Below are 12,500 nucleotides of genomic sequence, written 5' to 3' on the forward strand. Positions count from 1 at the left end.
TGTTTTATAATGTGTGTGTACATATACATATATACATATATATATATATATATATTATATATATATATTATATTATATATATATTTATATACTTATTATTGTTATTGTATACTTATTATTGTTATTATTACTATCACCATCAACAGCAGCATTATTTTTATCACTGCTAGTATTGTCATTATTATCATCATCATCATCATCATCATCATTATCATTATTGTTGTTGTTTTATTATTATTAACATCATCATCATCGCATGATTACTACCATTATTGTTATTATTATTATCTGCAGTATCATTATGATAATAATGATGACGCAGTCATTTATAATCATAACAACAGTGATAATGATAATAAAACAATGATAATAATAATGATAATAATCGTGATAAAGAGAGTAATAATAATAATGATGATAAGGATTATAATGATTAAAAAACATAATAGATATGATAGTGTTACTAATAATAATGATAATGATAATAAGAGTGATAATGATAGTAATTATAAAAATAATGATGATGATGATGATGATGATGATCATCATCATCATCAGTAATTATGATAATATTAAAAAGCAATACTAATAATAATAACAACAACAGAAATAATGATAATAATAATAATATCTATAATAATAATAATAATAATAATAATAATAATAATAATAATAATAATAAAGAAAATAATAATAATAAATAATGACAAAAATGATAATGATAATAATGATAAAAGTGAGATAATATAATGATAACAATACTGACAGTGATAACGTAAAAGGAAGCATGTATAATTGTTCGTATTTCATAAATCCTTTACTAAAGTTGCAAGTGTTCTTTTTCAAAAAATTGGGAAAATAAACTTTCCTTAGCTTAAAATATCAAAATAGCCCAACATCTAAGAATAATCAGTGGCAAATGCTAATACGGTTATCAATTCAGCAAAGAAGTCTCAATAACAATAGTGACGTTGATTATAATTAGCAGCATCCTTAATATCCTTAATGAACTTCGAATTTCCTTAATGCAGGTGCTGCCATATTGAATAATGCAATCTACGTTCTATATATGGATGAGAGCAGCGGTCCAAACAACCTGTTTTAATACGAAGCTTAACTTCATTCATCTGCCTTGTACATGTTGCGATTACACTGTTGCATAATATGAATACAGAACGAGGTACAGAAATAAGATGCATTGTATATCTGTATATCGTAGATATATTATTTCCCAGCTGCCAAAAAGTCACTTACACCGAAATAATAATAATACTTTTACTGTTTCCTTTTGGATCTTATGCTTTGGCAATGTTTTTCACCCGGCTGTTTACGCGTTGCAGTTCGGGTTTTTGTGCGAGAGAAGCATGTCGGATCACCAACTTGGAGCAGAACGGGGAAGGAGTGAGAGAGACCGACAGCGAGGGAAAAAATAAAATTTTTAAAGAGGCAAAAGGGAGGGAGGGACCGAGGCGATATCTACAGGGGAGAGAAACCATTGTTCAGCTTGAAGAAGGAAGTTTGATTGAGGGGAGAAAGGGTTTTTCATCAGTCTCCCGAGCTGGACGGAGGGCTTGATGATGAGATGAAAGTTGACCATTTCATCAGCAGGAGATGATTTTTGTGCGCCTTGATGATGGAATACGCCAGCGGTCTCTTTCTCCCTTTTTTTTTTTTTTTTTTTTAGGTTTGGGGGAGGGTGGGGGGGGGTCCCTTTCGCCGGTGCCAAAGTAGGCGTAGGTTATATAAGAGCATCGCCAAGGTTTTTTTAGGGGTATGTTTTTTTTATTTTGTCAGGAATGGATAAGAAAATTTAAACCCAAATTAATAGAACAAATGTGTTTACTCATTTTTTTAGAAAAAAATTAAAAAATAAAGTCTTGTAGAAATAAAATGGGAACATATAGATAAAAAAAATCGTCGCGAATTGTTGAGGGAAAAGTAAGCGACTGAGCTCATCTGACGAACCCACGCATCCGAATTACGCAATCCGTTCCTCTAAAAGCCGTAGACATTTTTTTTTTTTTTATTCAAATTATGCCTCATCTGGTTATCACGTAAACAGATCCGGGGAGAAAAGAAAAAAAATGAGCATCGTTGACGTGGGAGGAATTTGACGCCCAGTTTAAAGAATTATTTTAATCCAACGAATTCTAATCTGGAAGCCACCTTGGATCTCGCCCATAAGGGATTATCTTGTAGTTTTAATTAGATTTTCCTGCATAACACCAGGTTGCTGAAATCCAATTCGTGATATGCATATACGAACGCGAGATATTTTTAAAGTATGCGCGTGTTTGAACAATTAAAGGAAAACAGTTTGTAGAACATTGACCTTTAAAGTTGTTTGTTCTTCGTGTGCCATTTAACTGTTGAACAAATACTAACCGTCATAGCACATTTGTTCTGAAACAGACTTTCAGGGAATTAAGTTATTCATTGCTGAAATTCATTTTGAGGAAGTGTATTCATTCATCACTTTATGATTACGTGAAGGTGATATAAATGAAATGGTGATTCTGTATAGGTGTTTTGGGGGTTGTGTGCGTGTGTGTGTGTGTGTGTGTGTTGTGTGTGTGTGTGTGTGTGTGTGGGGTGTGTGTGTGTGTGGTGTGGTGTGTGTGTGTGTGTGTGTGGTTTGTAGATACATGGATTGATTGATAAATATAATATATATACTTTAATTTTAGATACATTTTATCTGTCTCTGCGCACATAAACAAACATACAAAACACACACGCATGCCGGGCGCGTACATAGGGAAATATATATAATATATATATTATATATATATTATATATATATATATAATATATATATAATATATATATATATATTATACAATATATGTTTATTATGTATGTATGTATGTATCTATGTATCTATGTATGTATGTTTACGTACAGTAGCATTTGGGGGTATGTACACATAAAATTAAAATTTAAATGAGTGTGTGTGTCTATGTTGTATGTATGTGTGATGTATGTACGTATGTTGCTACCTTTCACGAAGTTTTTTTATGTATAAGAAATAACCTAACAGGTAAGCTGAATGATCGATACCCCCTGGTTAGTGATGATTCATCCCCGGGAAAGCCCAGTCAGACTAATTAGCTAGTAATCAAAGTCCATATTTTTATTATGTGATACTGCAGCTACTTTTCTTCATGTAAATCACGTGCGAAGAAGATAATGCAATGCATAGCGAGTAATTCTTATTCCCCTTTTGAAATAGGGGTTTGTTTTCCCAAATGATAACCGCTACGGATGCTAATACTGTCTTATAAAAATCTATAACAGACTTAAAATGCATCGGTCTAATATAGTGCTAAAATATCGTTTGATAGTGAAGTCACATCAAACTCAAAATATCATAAAAAATTAATGCTTAATAGATATACAGTGCAAGATAGATTAATTAACATAAGTGGATTTATGACTACGTCAAATATTTCACAAAAAAAAATATGATAGAAAAAAACAGGAAGATTATACAAATCAGTCCACGACGAAGGAAAATTGGCTAAATTTACGAGGAAAATTCATCATCGGCGCCCTCTCAATTGGGCTTGCGTTCAGATGCTTCCTTCTGCTGCAATTTTATGTTGCAAATAAATCTGTTTTAACTTCCCCATGTTTTACTTTTTGGGTATTTTTTCCAGTGCGTTTTTTTGTACCAAAACACACGCATACCATACACACACACACACACACCAGCACGCACGCACGCACCACACACACACACACACACACACACACACACACACACACACACACACACACACGCACACACACACACACACACACACATATATACATATATATATCATCATCATCGTGGTATTCTCATGTTTGAGCAGCCGTGGACCTCTCCACCATCCTTCGCCACTAAACTCGATCTTACGCTTTTCTTTCCACTTGTACCATCGACAGCCCGCAAATATCTTTGATATTGTCGCTCATCTTGTGTTCGGTTTGCCTCTTCCTCTGTTTCCTATCACCATCCCTGTCAGCATTTCTAAATACTTTTACTTCTCATTACATGACCAATAAACTTTAATTTCCTCCTGTTCAAGATGTCCAACGCCGTCTTTACAATTTATTTTTCTCAGCACTTCATCATTCGCCCTTCTTCTCTGTCCAGAATACGCAGTACTCGTCTGTAACACTACATTTAAAAACTATTGATCTTTTTCTTGTCTATCTACTTCAGCACCCAACACCAGAACCATATGATGAAATTGGGAAAACTAATGATTCAATAACCTCATTTTGGGTCCGTAAGGTAATGCTTCAGTCTTTCCGATTTTATTGAGAGCAATTGTGGCGTTTTTGGAAATGGCAATTCTTCTTTTATCTCCGGTGAATCATCATATGTATTAGTTAAAACAACTCCAGAAAAGTGAACTCTTCACTTTTCCCCAATCATTCCATTGATTTTTAACATGTTCATCATTGTTCATTGCCGGTTATCTTTGAATCTTTATGATCTTTGTTTTCTTGGCATTAAGAAACAAGCCCGCCTTTTTGCTTGCTTCTCTACTTTATCTAGTATTTGTTGTAGTTCAGTGAACTACTGGCAATCAAAACTATATCATCGGCGTACCTCGATTTGATATTTTGTATCCTCCAACATCCACAGTTCCTTCAAAATTCTCTAGAGCACCTCTCCCTAATTTTTTCAGAAATAATTTAAAGAGGTGCGGAGACAGAATGCAACCCTGTCGTACTCCTTGTTTGACTTCGAACCATTCTGTTTAACCCATAAGTGGTTCTTACAGCTGCTTGTTGTTTGGTTTATACAAGGCTTTTATTAGTTGGATGATGTGTTTTGGAACTTCATATCGTTCATGTTATTCCAGAGGATTCCCTGATCAACATTACAAAAGCTTTCACATAATCGATGAAACACAGGTATAGGTCTTTTTGGGTGTTCTCTGTTTTCTCTATGATCATTTTAATTTAGAATCTGGTTTCTGGGACCCTTTCCAGGGCGAAAACCTGCTTGTTCGTCTGCAATTTCCTCTCTTAACTTCAACTTCATTCTTTCAGCAATAATTTTCAACAAAATTTTGCTGCTGTGACTTATTAATGCAATTGTCCTATTATTGTTGCATGGATTGCGTCCCCCTTTTTTAGGTATGGGAGTAAAGACTGATTGTTACCCAGTCTTCTGGCCATTTTTTTCATCCATATTTTTGTACAGAGTTTGTAGAAGAAATATTCAACACTTTCGCCAGCATTCTTGATTAGTTCTGCTGTTATTTCATCTATTCCGGGCTCTTGTTATTCTTTACTTCTTTTATGGCTTTATAACTTTGTCTAGCAGTGGCGTGGTTCATCCTCGCTGTCATTGAGTCTAATTAATGTTGTTGTTAGATCTTTATTCTTTTTGTATAATTGGAACAATATTGATTCCATCTATCTTTGACTTCTTTCCATCACATAAACAAGTCCATCTTCATTTTGATAGTGTCCATTGTAGGTTTAAATTTCGTGTGATGTTTTCGTACTCCTTGGTAGAGTTCTTTAGTTGTCTTATTTATAGAACAGTTTCAATTCTCTGGCAATGTTCATTTAAATATTTTTCCTTATCTTTCGCAATAATCTTTGAATTTTTTGTATTTTGTTTTTTGTAATTACTTTTCAACTGGATTATTGATACCTTTTTATTTTAGGCATCTTCTTGTTTCAATTTCACTTAGTGTTTTTTCAGATATTCCAGGGGAATTTGTCTTTTTTCTTTTTGGGGATAGTTTCTTAAGCAGTGGGTCAGCAGTTTTTTTTCCTTCTCCATAACTCATTTGGTGTTTTATCATCTTCACATTGATTGAGTATTTCAAATTTGTTTGACACTGTAAATTTTGTAATTGTTATCAAAGTTTTTTTGTAGTCGAGCTTTAGAGGTGGTGTTGGACGCTCCATCTTTTTGATCTTATTTTAAAGTTCCGATAGTTAGTAGTTGTGGTCACTGTTGCGTCGCACCAGGTCCCTTTTTTTGGCAATTTTTTTTGCAACTTTCCCTTTTTTGGGTTTAGCACAATGTAGTCAATTTGGTTGCGTGTTCTTTTGTCTGGTGAAAAACCCCGTGACAATGTCTTGGGTGGTGTTGGAACAATGTATTGGCTATACTAAATTATTTGTACTACAAAAATTTAATCAAATCTTTACCTCTTTTATTTATATCTCCAAGGCCGAATTTTCCACAGGTGTATTTTTTTTTATTATTTTTTCCTACTTTGGCGTTGAGGTCTCCCATGATTATTTTTACATCTCTGTTAGGGATTGTGTCTAAAGTATCTTGGAGAGAGTTATAAAAAATTCCATTTCTTCATCACTTGCAATATTGGTTGGTGCGTAGCATAGTATCATACAATATTATGAGGTTTTGCTTGTTATTCTGACTTTAAAATGCGATCATTTATTGGGCCCGTACCCATTAGTGCATTTGCAGTTTTTTCGTGAGAATCATAGCAACTCCTCGACTATAATTTCCTTCTTCTTTTCCAGAAAAAAGACTGTCTTGTTTTCTTTAGTTTTGAAACTACTTTTCCAATTGGTCTCACTTTTTCCTATATTTGAATGTTTGTATCTATCCATTTCATTACAGACATATGTAATTTACCCATCTCTTTCATTTTCCCTTTCGTTCCACGTTCCGATTTTTAAATTTTTTTTCTTAATTTGGGCATGTTTTCTTTATCTTCTTTGTCTTCCAGATGCATGGTTTAAACATTGTCCCGCCTGGTTGCCCACTGACTAACGCGCCCCTTGATAACCCACGCGACGGGCGATGTGGTATGAATTATCGTTTCTGTATTTAATCATTGTGTAGAGGTTTGTCAGGAGAAAATAAAAGTTGGTGAATCCCCCAGGCTCCTTCTCAACTCGCAGTCTCCAAATAACTAGGAGGGAAATATCCTGCCGCTTTTAAAACACTTACACTGTAAAAACCCAGACATATTATTTGGTGAACCATAATCCGTAAACTGAAGGTGTTTTCACCAGATATCCCCCTCCCTGCTGCAACCCTGGTATAGGGAGCTAATAGGGTGCTATCCTTGTTCAAGGGGAAACCCCCGGTGCAGTTTTATTGTCTTACCCAGGACAAATATATATATATATCTATATATATATATATATATATATATATATATATATATATTATATATACTAAATATTATATATATACATTTTTTTTTTCCAAGTGCCCTGTCCCACCAGGACGTTGGCGATCATGGATTTCATGATTTTCTTGGCAATTTAGAGCGGTGGTTTGCCGATGCCTTCCGCCCGGGTTTTTTTTATCGAGTCACCATCTCTATTTCCCGGCCACTGACTTGAGCTGGCTTGACCACCCAGTGGCTAGCAGGCAATCGAGGTGAATTTCCTTGCCCATGGAAACAACGCGCCGGTCGGTGACTCGAACCCTCGAACTCAGATTGCCGTCGTGGGCAGTCCCTTTAGTCCCCATGCTCTAACCACTCGGGCACCGCGGCCTATATAAGTTTTATATAATATATAAAATATATATATTATTATTTTATATATATTATATATATTAATATGTATACATATTACATATCTAACTATATATATTTAAATCTTATAAAATATTATATATTAAAATATATAATATATTTTATCTATATATTAATCTATTAATTTTTATCTGTGTGTGTGTGTGTGTATTTATATATTATATATATGGTGTATGTATCTGCATATATATCTATTCTATCTTATATATTTCTCTACTTATCTCTATCTCTTTTGTGTGTGGTGTGTGTGTGTGGCGGGTGTGGGGTGTGCGCGGGTGTGTGTGTGTGTGGGGTGTGTGTGTGTGTGGTGTGCGTGTGTGGTGTGTGGTGTGGTGTGTGTGTGGGGTATGTGTGTTTGTGCGTGCCCCCCACACACCACCACCCACCCCACACCCACACACCACACACACCCCATATATTTTACCCCCTCATTATGTTATTATATTATTAAATTTTATTCTTATATTCTAATTCTATTCTATAATATATTCTATTATATATTATAGTATATATAATATATATCTTTATATTTTCTCTATCATATTTATATAAAATATATATATATATATGTGTGTGTGGTGTGTGTTGTGGGGTGGTGTGTGTGTGTGTGTGTGTGTGTGTGGCACGCACAAACACACATACACACACACACCCACCACACACACACACGCCACATACACACACCCACACACACACACACACACGCGCAACCACACACACACAACACACACACACCCCACATATATATATTATATATATATATATATATATATATATTATATATATATATATATATAAAATATTATATATATTAAAATTTAAATATATATATGTATATAATGTATATATTATAATTTATATATCTAATATATCTTCTTATATAATATATATATAAAATATTATATAACCTTATATAGGGCCGCGGTGACCGAGTGGTTAGAGCATCGGACACAAGACTGTCACGACGGCAATCTGAGTTCGAGGTTCAGTCACCGACCGGCGCGTTGTTTCCATGGGCAAGGAAATTCACCTCGATTTGCTGCCTAGCCACTGGGTGGTCAACCAGCTCAAGTCAGTGCCGGGTAAATAGAGATGGTGATCGATAAAAACACCGGCGGAAGCATCGGCAAACACCGCTCTAAATTGCCAAGAAAATCATGAAATCCTGATCGCCAACGTCCTGGTGGGACAGGCACTTGAAAAAAAAAATGTATATATATATATTTAGTATATAAAATATATATATATATATATATATATATATATAGAATATATAATTATATTTGTCCTGGGTAAGACAATAAACTGCACCCTGGGGTTCCCTTGACACAAGGATAGCACCCTATTAGCTCCCTATACCAGGGTTGCAGCAGGGCAGGGATATCTGGTGAAAACACCTTCAGTTCTAACTGATTATGGTTTCACCAATATTATGTCTGGGTATTACAGTGTAATGTTTTAAAAGCGGCAGAGATAGTTCCTCCTAGTTATGTGGAGACTGCGAGTTGAGAAGGAGCCTGGGGATTCACTCAACTTTATTTTCTCCTGACAAACCTCTACACCAATGATTAAATACAGAAACGATATTCATACCACATCGCCCGTCGCGTGGGTTATCAGGGCGCGTTAGTCAGTGGGCAACCAGGCTGACAATGTTAAACATGCATCTGGAAGACAAAGAAGATAAAGAAAACATGTCCAATTAAAACACATAAAAATCGGAACGTGGAACGGTAAGGAAATGAAAGAGATGGGTAAATTACATACTGTCTGTAATGAAATGATAGATACAACATTCAAATACTAGGAATAAGTGAGACCAATTGGAAAGTAGTTTCAAAACTAAAGAAACAAGACAGTCTTTTTTCTGGAAAAGAAGAAGGAAAATTATAGTCGAGGAGTTGCTATGATTCTCACGAAAAAACTGCAAATGCACTAATTGGGTACAGCCCAATAAATGATCGCATTTTAAAGTCAGAATACAAGCAAAACCTCATAATTTAGTATTATACAATGCTACGCACCAACCAATATTGCAATGATGAAGAAATGGAATTTTTTTATAACTCTCTCCAAGATACGTTAGCACAATCCCTAACAGAGATGTAAAAATAATCATGGGAGACCTCAACGCCAAAGTAGGAAAAAATAATCTAAAAAATACACCTGTGGAAAATTCGGCCTTGGAGATATAAATGAAGAGGTAAGATTTGATTGATTTTGTAGTACAAATAATTTAGTTATAGCCAATACATTGTTCCAACACCACCCAAGACACTTGTACACGTGGTTTCACCAGACAAAAGAACACGCAACCAAATTGACTACATTGTGCTGAACCAAAAATGGAAAAGTTGCATTAAAAATGCCAAAACAAGACCTGGTGCCGACTGCAACAGTGACCACCAACTACTAACTATCGACTTTAAAATAAGACTCAAAAAGATGGAGCGCCCAACACCACCTCTAAAGCTCGACTACAAAACTCTTGATAACAATTACAGAATTACAGTGTCAAACAAATTTGAAATACTCAATCAATGTGAAGATGATAAAACACCAATGAGTTATGGAAGAAGAAAAGAATCCTGCTGAGCACTGCTTAAGAACTATCGCCAAAAAGAAAAAGACAAATTCCCCTGGATATCTGAAAACCACTAAGTGAATTGAAACAAGAAGATGCCTAAAATAAAAAGGTATCAATATCCAGTTGAAAGTAATTTACAAAAACAAAATACAAAAATTCAAAGATTATTGCGACAAGATAAGGAAAATATTTAAATGAACATGCCAGAGAATTGAAAACTGTTCTATCATAAGACAACTAAAGAACTCTACCAAGAGTACGAAAACATCACACGAAATTTAAACCTACAATGGACACTATCAAAACTGAAGATTGGACTTGTTTTATGTGATGGAAAAGAAGTCAAAGATAGATGGAATCAATATTGTTCCAACTTATACAAAAGAATAAAGATCTAACAACAACATGTAATTAGACTCAATGACAGCGAGGATGAACCACCGCCACTGCTAGACGAAGTTATAAAAGCCATAAAGAAGTAAGAATAACAAAGCCCCGAATAGATGAAATAACAGCAGAACTAATTAAGAATGCTGGCGAAAGTGTTGAATATTCTTCTACAACTCTGTACAAAAATGGAATGAAGAAAATGGCCAGAAGACTGGGTAAATCAGTCTTTACTCCCATACCAAAAAAGGTGACGCACTCCAATGCAACAATAATAGGACAATTGCATTAATAAGTCACAGCAGCAATTTGTTGAAATTATTGCTGAAAGAATGAAAATTTTGAAAAAGCTGGTTTAAGAGAGGAAATTGCAGACGAACAGCAGGTTTTCGCCCTGGAAAGGGTACAGAACCAGATTCTAAATTAAAATGATCATAGAAAAACAGAGAACAAAAAAGACCTATACCTGTGTTTCATCGATTATGTGAAGCTTTTGATACTGTTGATCACGATATCCTCTGGAATACATGACGATATGAAGTTTCCAAAACACATCATCCAACTAATAAAAGCCTTGTATGACCAACAACAAGCAGCTGTAAGAACCACTTATGGGTTAACAGAATGGTTCGAAGTCAAACAAGGAGTACGACAGGGTTGCATTCTGTCTCCGCACCTCTTTAATATATATTCTGAAACAATTATGAGAGGTGCTCTAGAGAATTTTGAAGGAACTGTGGATGTTGGAGGATACAAAATATCAAATCTGAGGTACGCCGATGATATAGTTTTGATTTGCCAGTAGTATCACTGAACTACAAACTACTAGATAAAGTTAGAGAAGCAAGCAAAAAGGCTGGCTTGTTTCTTAATGCCAGAAAACTAAGATCATGAAGATTCAAAGATAACCGGCAATGAACAATGATGAACATGTTACAATCAATGGAATGATTGTGGAAATGTGAAAGAGTTCACTTATCTTGGAGTTGTTTTAACTAATACATATGATGATTCACCGGAGATAAAAAGAAGAATTGCCATTGCCAAAAACGCCACAATTGCTCTCAATAACATCTGGAAAGACTGAAGCATTACCTTACGGACAAAGCTGAGGTTATTGAACTCATTAGTTTTCCCAATTGCATCATATTTATCTAAGTGTTGGGTTGCTGAAGTAGATAGACAAGAAAAAGATCAATAGTTTTGAAATGTGGTGTTACAGACGAGTACTGCGTATTAGCTGGACAGAGAAGAAGACGAATGATGAAGTGCTGAGAAAAATAAATTGTAAAGACCGGCTGTTGGACATCTTGAACAGGAGGAAATTAAAGTTTATTGGTCATGTAATGAGAAGTAAAAGTATTGAGAAAAACTTGCTGACAGGGATGGTGATAGGAAACAGAGGAAGAGGCAAACCGAACACAAGACTGAGCGACAATATCAAAGATATTTGCGGGCTGTCGATGGTACAAGTGGAAAGAAAAGCGTAAGATCGAGTTTAGTGGCGAAGGATGGTGGAGAGGTCCACGGCTGCTCAAACATGAGAATACCACGATGATGATGATATATATATGTATATATGTGTGTGTGTGTGTGTGTGTGTGCGTGTGTGTGTGTGTGTGTGTGTGTGTGTGTGTGTGTGTGTGTGTGTGTGTGTGTGTGCGTGCGTGCGTGCGTGCGTGTGTGTGTGTGTGTGTATGTGTATGCGTGTGTGTGTGTACAAAAAACGCACCTGGAAAAGTACAAAAAAGTAAAACATGGGGAAGTAAAACAGATTGATTTGCAACATAAATTGCAGCAGAAGGAAGCATCTGAACGCAAGCCCAAATTGAGAGGAGCGCCGATGATGAATTACCTCGTAAATTTAGCCAATTTTTCCTTCGTCGTGGACTGATTTGTACTAATCTTACCTGTTTTTTTCTTATCATATTTTTTTTTGTGAACTATTTAGACGTAGTCATAAATCCACTTATGTTAATTAATCTATC

This window comes from Penaeus monodon, chromosome 36, assembly GCF_015228065.2.
Source record: "Penaeus monodon isolate SGIC_2016 chromosome 36, NSTDA_Pmon_1, whole genome shotgun sequence".
NCBI classification, from domain to species: Eukaryota; Metazoa; Arthropoda; class Malacostraca; order Decapoda; family Penaeidae; genus Penaeus; species Penaeus monodon.